The sequence below is a fragment of the Coptis chinensis genome, unplaced genomic scaffold (assembly GCF_015680905.1).
Source record: "Coptis chinensis isolate HL-2020 unplaced genomic scaffold, ASM1568090v1 utg5340_pilon_pilon, whole genome shotgun sequence".
Lineage (NCBI taxonomy): Eukaryota > Viridiplantae > Streptophyta > Magnoliopsida > Ranunculales > Ranunculaceae > Coptis > Coptis chinensis.
The window spans coordinates 26,840-36,549 of record NW_028238164.1 but is presented as its reverse complement, the minus strand read 5'-3'; the positions used below and the strand labels follow the sequence as shown (position 1 = coordinate 36,549).

Here is a 9,710-nt window from a genome sequence, read left to right as displayed (position 1 = left end):
GGCGCCATCAATTCAGAATATACGTGTTGGTCTAACTACCTTGTGAAACATTCTTCCATATGTTCTACTTCATTACAAAGCCACGATCTTCGTCTAGGAAATCTGAAGTTAAAAAACCCACCTTGAAAAAATTAACTTTTCACGTACATACCACATAGGAGTGTCCAGACAAAAGCACATGTCTCATTTGGTGTGTTATCTCTTTCCTATTGTGTGATATTTTATTATTTTCATTGATTGGTGTGATATTTTTAACTTTCTTTTGACATGTTGCATATTGTGCTCGACACACTTTTCGCCGCAGTGTTGGCTGAATTTTTTCTCAAGCTTCACAGGTATTTTCTTTCTTCATCTTTTAACATTTTGAGGAGAAAGCATCCTTCTGTTTGGGGGTGGTAAGAACTTGAAGCAAAATTTACGCAGTTTTTAGGTTGTATATAGCTTCTTTATAAATAAGTGTACTTAGTGACAAAGTCTTGTTTCCTTTTCTATGATGAAAATTATCTAGAAATCTCACACTAGTATTCGAATTAGGATTTCTTATTAAAAACTTAATATAATATGTACGCTATAGTTTTTACATCTTTTCTTCAACATTCGTGCACGGAGTATCATTGACAACACATTGTATACTTTTTAGGGTTTAGGGTTTAGGGTTTAGGGTTTAGGGTATAATTAGTCTGAAACGACATGGCCACACCGTCCAAATGCCAAAAAAACAGCAAGTCATATTTTTCCAAGTTTTAGTTTCAAACGACATGGCCACACCGTTTGAGACTAAGTCCAAACGGTGTGGCCACACCGTCCAAATGCCAAAAAAACAGAGAAATCTTTTTGCTAAGTTCAATTCTCAAACGACATGGCCACACCGTTTGGACTTAGTCTCAAACGGTGTGGCCATGTCGTTTCAGACTAATTACGAAACGACATGGCCACACCGTCCAAATGCCAAAAAAACAGCAACTCATATTTTTTCCAAGTTTTAGTTTCAAACGACTTGGCCACACCGTTTGAGACTAAGTCCAAACGGTGTGGCTACACCGTCCAAATGCCAAAAAAACAGAGAAATATTTTTGCCAAAAGTCATTTTTTCCAAAATCAAACAAACATACATACGTCCATACAATTAATTCGACAAAAAAATACCATCAAATTTAAGAAAATTGTATCAAAAACAAAATTACAATTCCGACCACATGAACATTAATTACATAGACTTATTCCTAGTCAACATCTATTATTGGTATTTCGGCCCCATCATTAGTGTGCTCGTCTTCCAATACTAAATTGGGAATGTTCAATGCCGTAAATTGCGCTTGTCTTGCTTGTAATGCAGTATCCCAACTATCTGCAATTAAGTGTCGAGCTCTACGCTATCTTCGCATCGGTTTTGGAACCGGACAATCATCAACAAGTTCAACATGGACAAAATGACATCCCCAATGCGTGGCGGTACCCAACACTTTCTTTACTCTCTCGGATTTGCTTGGGTTCTCGGTGGCAAAATAAGATGGCAAGATACATACTTCCTAAATGTATGAGGACGACATTAAATCTTGAAGCAAATAGATATCCAAAGAAAGGGCATGCTCATCCACTTACGGGGGTGCCCAACCGCATTCATGGGGAATTGTAGGTTTCACGCACCTAATCTCACTGTGAGTGTACAATGTATGCGATATAGGGGAGGTAGTAGTACTCAATTGTACTACTACCTCCACGCCATTTCATACCTTTTCAAAACATAATCGAAGGTCCAACACCCACCGACACACACTTGGAAAAAGCATGAGTTTTCCAAAAGGGATCGATAAAGACTCAAAGATATGGAACGTTCTTGCTTTTGAAGTTCAATGATTTCGTGAGCACATGACAATCCATGGTAGTGCGCAAATAACACCCACAAATGAACTTCGAGTCTTTAGCAAAGACGGCTTACACGGGTATCTAGTTCTTCATAAAGCAAGTCCAAACATTTTCTTGAGACCGGGTTTTTACGAGTTCACGAAATAAAGGAATCCGGTGGTGGTCTTTGGGTTACAATCGGACTCTTCTCGAGCGTTACCTCTAATCTCGCATACCGGATCTCTAAAATCGGGTGGATCAAGTAAAACATACTTAGAAAATCATGTCCGTTTGTGTTTCCTAGAACACGCTTTCACCTCGAGCATGAGACCGCTCGACTCTATTGGTCGTTGTACTCCCAAAGTGAATGTGTTGATCTATCCAACAACATACGAATCGATCCTTGTAAGGCAACCAAGTCTCTCGCAGATAACTAACAAAATTGGAGTACTCAACCCTATAATGTTTTTCCAAAGCAGCAATTCTACGGTTGAAGATATCCTCAGTCCTCGATTTCACTACACTATTCCACGAGAACTGGCCTTTATCTACTAGTTCTGTGGTGGGAAAAAAATCATTGCATTTCTGAAGGACGCATATAGAGATATGCCATCTACAGAGATGCTTGTGCGCGTCAGGAAACACAATATCAGCAGCACCCATCAAGGCCAAGTCCCTGTCAGACACGATCACAGATGGCCTTTCTTCACCCAGCAAACCGTTAAACTGACGCAAAGCCCACTCATAGTCTATCGTTGTTTCGGACTGGAGCAACACTTGACAGACCGTGAAAGACTTCCAGGTTGAAGTCACCCCCACAAACTGTACAAAAGGCCACCGATACTTATTGGTTTTGTAGGTCGCGTCTATGATGAAAACTTTTGGAAAAGTCCGAGCCATTTTAACACCGTCTGGATGGGCCCATAACAATCCCGTTATCTCATCCGTATTCATATCCTCTCACCTCCCCTCGAAATAATGGTTTTCGCTAACAACTCACGCAATCTCTACATTTTATGGCGATCGTTCATATCCAATGTCCTCACCTTGTGCCCGGCATTGTAGACTTGAAATATGCTAGATAGGTTATCGAGAAACCTATGTCCGATGGACTTCAAAACTTCTTTAGGCTTAACTCCATTTTGAGTCATCTCGACAAGAACTTCGAATTATGGAACGGTCGGTCCGAGTAGCAAATGCATGTCCTTCAAGGGTGTTCGCTAATGGATGGTTGTGAACACCATTAAGAATCGACAATTTTCCAACTATCGGCGATTGCCGCGTTGGAAAATACATCTTAACTTAAATGGACATCCACGCTTCATGGTTCCCGTATTTCTCTTATTAACTTTCTCTGCTTTTTGTGTGAACGATACACCAAACTCTCGCATTCTAAATCTAGCCTTGGTACTCGGTTCCCGTTAGCATTCTGCGACTTCCCAATTACCACAACCACATTACATTGTTTTCCCCGAGCAGTTGCCCAACCAATTACGTCACTACGTGTATGAAATACCTAAAGATATGAAAGAAAACAACAATCAATAAACTAATATAATTTCATTTAGAAAATAAAAACAAGTGAAAACAATGCCTACTATGTACCTCTTCCGTAGTAAATATTTCTGTTGTATCCATTGAAAGTGGTTGAACATCATCCACGTCATTCGAGTTTCCAGAGTTCTCGAAACGCACCGAAGGATCCTAAATAAAGAACAGTTGTTAATTGATGTTTGGCTTAAGTACCAAATGCCACAAACGACATGGCCATGTCGATTGAGATTTGAACTTGGAAAAAAGACTTGTCTGTTTTTTTGCCATTTGAACGGTGTGGCCACACCGTTTGGACTTAGTCTTGAACGGTGTGGCCATGTCGTTTAAGACTAAGTCCAAACGGTGTGGCCACACCGTTCAAGACTAAGTCCAAACGGTGTGGCCACACCGTTAAAATGGCAAAAAAACAGACAAGTCTTTTTTCCAAGTTCAAATCTCAAACGACAAGTCTCAAAAGATATAGGTCCCAAACGGTATGGCCATGTCGTTTGTGACTAACTTCAAACGTTGTGGCCACACCGTTCAAGTCTCAAAAAAACAGATAAATCTTTTTTTCCAAATTCAAATCCCAAACGACATGGCCACATCGTTTTGGACACAGTCCAGACGGTGTGACGAGACCGTTTGGTGTGAAATACAAACGACCTTGCCGCGTCGTTTAATTACTACATGCATAATTATTACATGTATAATTATTACATGTAATAATTATAACATTACATGTATAATTATTACATGCATAATTATTACATGTATAATTATTACATGTATAATCACTGTACACATCAATAATTATTACATGCATAATTACTACATGCATAATTATTACATGTATAATCACTGTACACATCAATAATTTCTACATGCATAATTATTACATGTATAATTACTACATTCATAATTACGTTTAATTTAGATTTACCTTATTCTTATTAAATGCATCATCATCTATTCCTCTATTTTCTTCACTTTGAACTTGTTCTACATTCTCTTTTTGAATGGGGTCACTTGGAACTTGTTCTATATTTTCTTCTTGAATGGGGTCATGATGCATTACATTTTCTTCGTCATCTTCATGTTCTAAAATGGGGTTGGGCTCTTCCATTAGTGTTTAGTGTTAGGGTTTAAGGGTTTAAGGGTTTATGGTTTTTTATGGTGGAAAAGAAGAGAATAGAATAGAAGGGCTGAAAAGGTTGCAACAAGTCAAATTCACTTTGGTTTGGGGTCTGCCCAACACAAAACAACTTTTGGGACCAATGGCACATTTGTAATAAGTGTTTTAGTTTTTGGGGTCTGCCCAACACAATATGGGGTCCGGCAGTAACAAGTACCTAAATAATTCAACCTATAAAAATTGGGTCCTACATTCTTGCCGGACTCAATTTATGTTAGGCGCCCCGAAGTTAAACGAGTTGCTCATTGTCCGCTCATTGGTGTTGGGCACAACTTAGACTCGTACACCCCCCAACTAAATATCCAAGAAACCGGCTACCACCTTTATCCTTCAAACCCTCTTCGCGATTTCTCTCACCAAAATCAAACCCACGATCTCGATCAAGCTCGATCTTGATCTCGATCAAACCCACCATCTCGATCTCGATCAACTAGATTCCTTTTTTTTTTATCGGTAAGTTTCAACTAGATTCCTTTGAGCTCAAACATTTTAGATTTATTTGGGCGCTGATTCCTTCAGAGTTCTTACCTGTATCACTGTGTATATGGGGTTCAGACCATAGTCTTGATCATAATTATACCATTTTATATGTCACACAATACATTTAAAACATTTTAGCACTAACCATCCTCGATTTCATTCCAATAGGAAAGTATCTGTATTAGATTATGTAAACGTTATACTGGTAAAACCATGTCGAATTCTGGCTGAGATATTAGCAACAACTAAACAAATTGATTGTGGTAAGTGTGAGTTCATACCTTCTGGTTTAGCCAACAGAATGGGGTCAAGCAAAAGAGCGATTCAACTCAAGGACAGAAAATGTGTTAGTAAAAGGGCGATGCCCAACTGTTTTAGCTACCTCCATCTCGCGTAACTTCTGGTTGGAATGATCTTTCGTAGGTTGATGATTATAACATGGTGAGCTTTGTGCCACTCGACTTGAGGAAGGAAAGCAGGTAATCTGTCTCTGTCCGTCTCTCTACACAGCTTTCTTGTCTGGATAACTTGCATCTAAATATCTCTGTGCATTAGTGCATTTGAATCTCTTTGACCTATGCCTTTATTTTGGGAAGCAAACTAAACGATGACATTGTTGTTTTCCTTTACAGCATACAATATGTTTTGTCCCAAATCGACTATTGCATTCAGTACGGAGAAGATGCGGATGTGAAGGTCAAGGATTTCGATCTAGGAGATGATTCTCATCGCGAGAAATGATTAGTATTTAACTGTAATATGCTTGTTACTTGAAACAGACAACATATATCTACTCTAGAGTCTAGACTCATATACTGGGAGGTTTTAGTTGGGGGATGTTTGCTATGTGGTTTTTATGTTAAAGGCCCACTGTTTGGAGTTTGGACCTTGAACAGTTCAATTAATCACCCAAGATTAAGTATTACGAATTGTAGAAAGACAGAAAGAAGCTTTGTTTCTCTACTTTTGGCAGATGCACATAATTTGCTGCTTAATATTCTGCATGTTTTTTCTTTTCTTTTCCCTATCACGTTAACAGACAGTATTGTATATCGGATTTTGTAAACTTTCAGTACATTCCTTTGGCTGCTGCCCTTTTGTTTCCTGCCTTGTCTTTTCAGTGTTTGAGGCATATCAGTCTGCTTGTCTGTCAATCATTCTTCCAATTTGAGAAGCGGAGTAGGCAGCTCCATGCATCAGGGTCAGGACAATCTAGTGTGTTAGCGTGTACATCACTACGATTTAGCAAAAAAAACAACATATTAGCAGGTCTTTTAATCTATATAAAACGAGTTCCAATCATATTATCACTGTCTTTCAATTAAAAAAACAAGTTCCAATATTTGCTCCCGATTTTAATCCTTGAGCCTAACGCTCAATGTGCAAGTCTATGAGAAAATAAAAGAAAATCTCAATCAATTCAAACAAGACACATCTTGAGAGGTCCTTGGACGCTAAGCATTTATCTTTTTCCCTGTTTTCGTGGATAATGGGTGAAGCATTTCACTGGAGAAACCGAACTCATTCCACTGAAATTCTGAATGTGCGAGAAGGCTATAAGTCGTGAAGTTGTCTTTTAGCTGGTTCCATTGCACCAAGAACCGCAAGGCTTTCCCACTCAAAGTTTTGACTTTTGGATTGTTTTAGAGCCATCTGCAAAAGGTTTAGAGCACTCATTAGCGAAAGCCCGAAAATCAAGTTTCATCTACATCCAAAATTAGAAAGCGAAGGTTGAGCATCATCATCCTTTGGTTCATTACAGTTCCTCTCATAGAGGTTAAATCATGTAGTCAAGGAGAAGATATTGGTGCTCCCATTGTGGGATTTGTGGCACAAACATGCTATTTGAGATATCACTTTGGACTATACACTTATACTGATGAGTCGATGGGCGGCTTATGAAATAAATAAAACAATGGTTCGTGGTCTCAAAGGAAGGAACGAACTCCACTCTCGCTCCTTTGTGCAAATAATCAGTCTCCATCTCATAAGCTTGTGTCCTTAAGTGTACTGGTCTTGTAGTAAAAGCCAAATTGGCGGGCCCTACAAGTAAAAGATCGCTACATTGAAGTCCTTCCATAAGAAGTTTTGTGGTCTTCTAAAAAGTTATCATATAAAGAAAGTAAATTCAGTATATGTCTAGCAAAAGAGATGTGAAACTTTTACACTTCATGACTCCATTGAAGTCCTTCCATAAGAAGTTTCGACAATCCCTTCAAGTGTTGCTCGGTGAAAGACATCAAATTTCTTCCCTAATAATCTGCAGATGAGCACAAAAATTGGTGACCAAATCGGTTCATAATCTTGGAAGATATTTTCCATCTAGATGCAAAAAAAATTACCGATGACACAATAATTAAATATTAAACCAACTCCTTGTCACCTGGCGACTTAGGTAGATGATGCCATTTGATTGAAATGGACCACCCCAGATGTTGAGAAGCCAATGCCAACTGCCAAACCATGCAATACCCCTTGTGAATGGAATATTGTTCTCAGAACTTGCAAGTTCCCATTGTCCTAATGTGTCCACATATATAACCATTGGTTTTGTAGATCATCATTGAACCTTTCCGAAGCATGGCTCCCCGTTTGTTCATAAGATAGTCCCACTTGAAACTATAACGCCCTCGTAGGAGTTCTCTTCAGTGGTTTCAATCTAACTCGCCTCATCAAATTGAGGACTTTCTTTGTGATCAAACCTCTCTCAACAACATGACCCCAAAAAGACATAGTATGTCACCGCCATTGGCAAAAGAAGCATTCAAGGACCTGTAAATCTTAATCAGAATCATCAAGTACCTCTTGGTCATGTCATCAAGCATCTCGAAGCCAAGGTTAGCTTCCCAAAATTTGAAGTAGACATATGCTAAATTAGTGTACACAAATGTAATCACCCAATATACCTTTTCCTTGCATAAGAGTGAATACTTTTTGAGCATAAACAATGTTTTCGCCTTTGCAAAACCTTTCAGACGGTATACAGAAATGGAAATATCGACAAGAAGGAGCTCATCGTGAGTCTTAGAATTGCATCTTCATTGCCTTGATTGCGGTAACCATCCGTAATCCACGAGTAGACACTATAATTTGGAGAAAATCCTCGCGTACATAATTGACTAGTTTCGTAGCAATATCCGATGAACAAGTGGTTAAATATTTCATTCTATAGCATTGTGTATTGACTAACTGTAAACTATAATGAAAATATTTGGCATTTCTGTAATATTAAAATTTCCCGACTTTCCAAAATCAAAGTAGCAAAGAAATGAGTTATTTCTTGAGATAATGTAGAAACACTTTCCGTCAATTACAAATGATATATATGTCGATTAAAACATTCGAAGGTACTTTATATCCTTACCATTCAAAAGATATATCTTCTTGATTATCAATTCACTAAATAAATTTCTAATGCTTCAATTTAAAAGAGTTAAGATATGGTTACCTGCATCAAGCATATCGAACAGAGCTCTTTAGCTTTGTCCATTTCCCTCGCTTTACGTAACCCATGAATGAGAGCCTTGTAAGTAAACCGGTCTTGGACCAATCCACCTTCCAACATCTTATTTCTAAATTTCCAAGCAGATTCCATATCTCCTATCTTACAATACGATTTATCAAGGAATTGCGGTGACATTATCCGGCTCAATCTTCTTATCACTCATTTCATTCAACGATTGTTTGCATCCTTCATTTGGCCTCTTCACATAATTTACTGAAGAAGGGAATTATAAGTAACAATGCTCGGAAGCAAGCCCTTCATTTCCATTTCTTGGACGCAATCTCAAAGCTTGGTCGAGGTCATTCACTCTGCAGTATCCATATTCACTTTTCTGTTTTTTTGCCACTTGAACGGTGTTGGCCACCGTTCGGACTTAGTCTTGAACGGTGTGGCCATGTCGCTTTGAGACTAAAGTCTAAACGGTGTGGCCACACCGTTCAAGTGGCAAAAAAACAGACAAGTCTTTTTTCCAAATTCAAATCTCAAACGACATGGCCACACCGCTTTGGGACCTAGTCCAAAACGGTGTGGCCATGTCGTTTTAGATTTGAATTTGGAAAAATACGGTGTGGCCACACCGGTCAAGTCCAAAAAACGGACAAATCGTTTTTCCAAATTCAAATCCCAAACGACATGGCCACATCGTTTTGACAAAAAAAATGGTGTGAATCGACCGTTTGGTGTGAAATCCAAACGACATGCCACATCGTTTTGGACCTACATGCATAATTATTACATTTGTATAATCACTATACACATCAATAATTCCTACATGCATAATTATTACATGTATAATCACTGTACACATCAATAATTCCTACATGCATAATTATTACATGTATAATCACTGTACACATCAATAATTCCTACATGCATAATTACTACATTCATAATTACGTTTAATTTAGATTTACCTTATTCTTATTAAATGCATCATCATCCATTCCTCTATTTTCTTCACTTTGAACTTGTTCTACATTTTCTTCTTGAAACTTGGAACTTGTTCTATATTTTCTTCTTGAATGGGGTCATGATGCATTACATTTTCTTCGTCATCTTCATGTTCTAAAATGGGGTTGGGCTCTTCCATTAGTGTTTAGTGTTAGGGTTTAAGGGTTTAATGGTTTATGGTTTTTTTATGGTGGAAGAGAA

The 9,710-nt window shown here is 38.3% G+C and overlaps 1 long non-coding RNA gene across 1 annotated transcript; it reads left to right on the top strand.

Annotated features, from left to right (window-relative positions):
• Window positions 1–5,350: 5,350 nt before the first annotated feature.
• LOC147473053 (uncharacterized) lies at window positions 5,351–6,142 on the top strand. Its single transcript, XR_015210599.1, has 2 exons — window positions 5,351–5,532; window positions 5,686–6,142. It is a non-coding gene; the product is annotated as an uncharacterized LOC147473053 (long non-coding RNA).
• The last annotated feature ends 3,568 nt before the right edge of the window (window positions 6,143–9,710 follow it).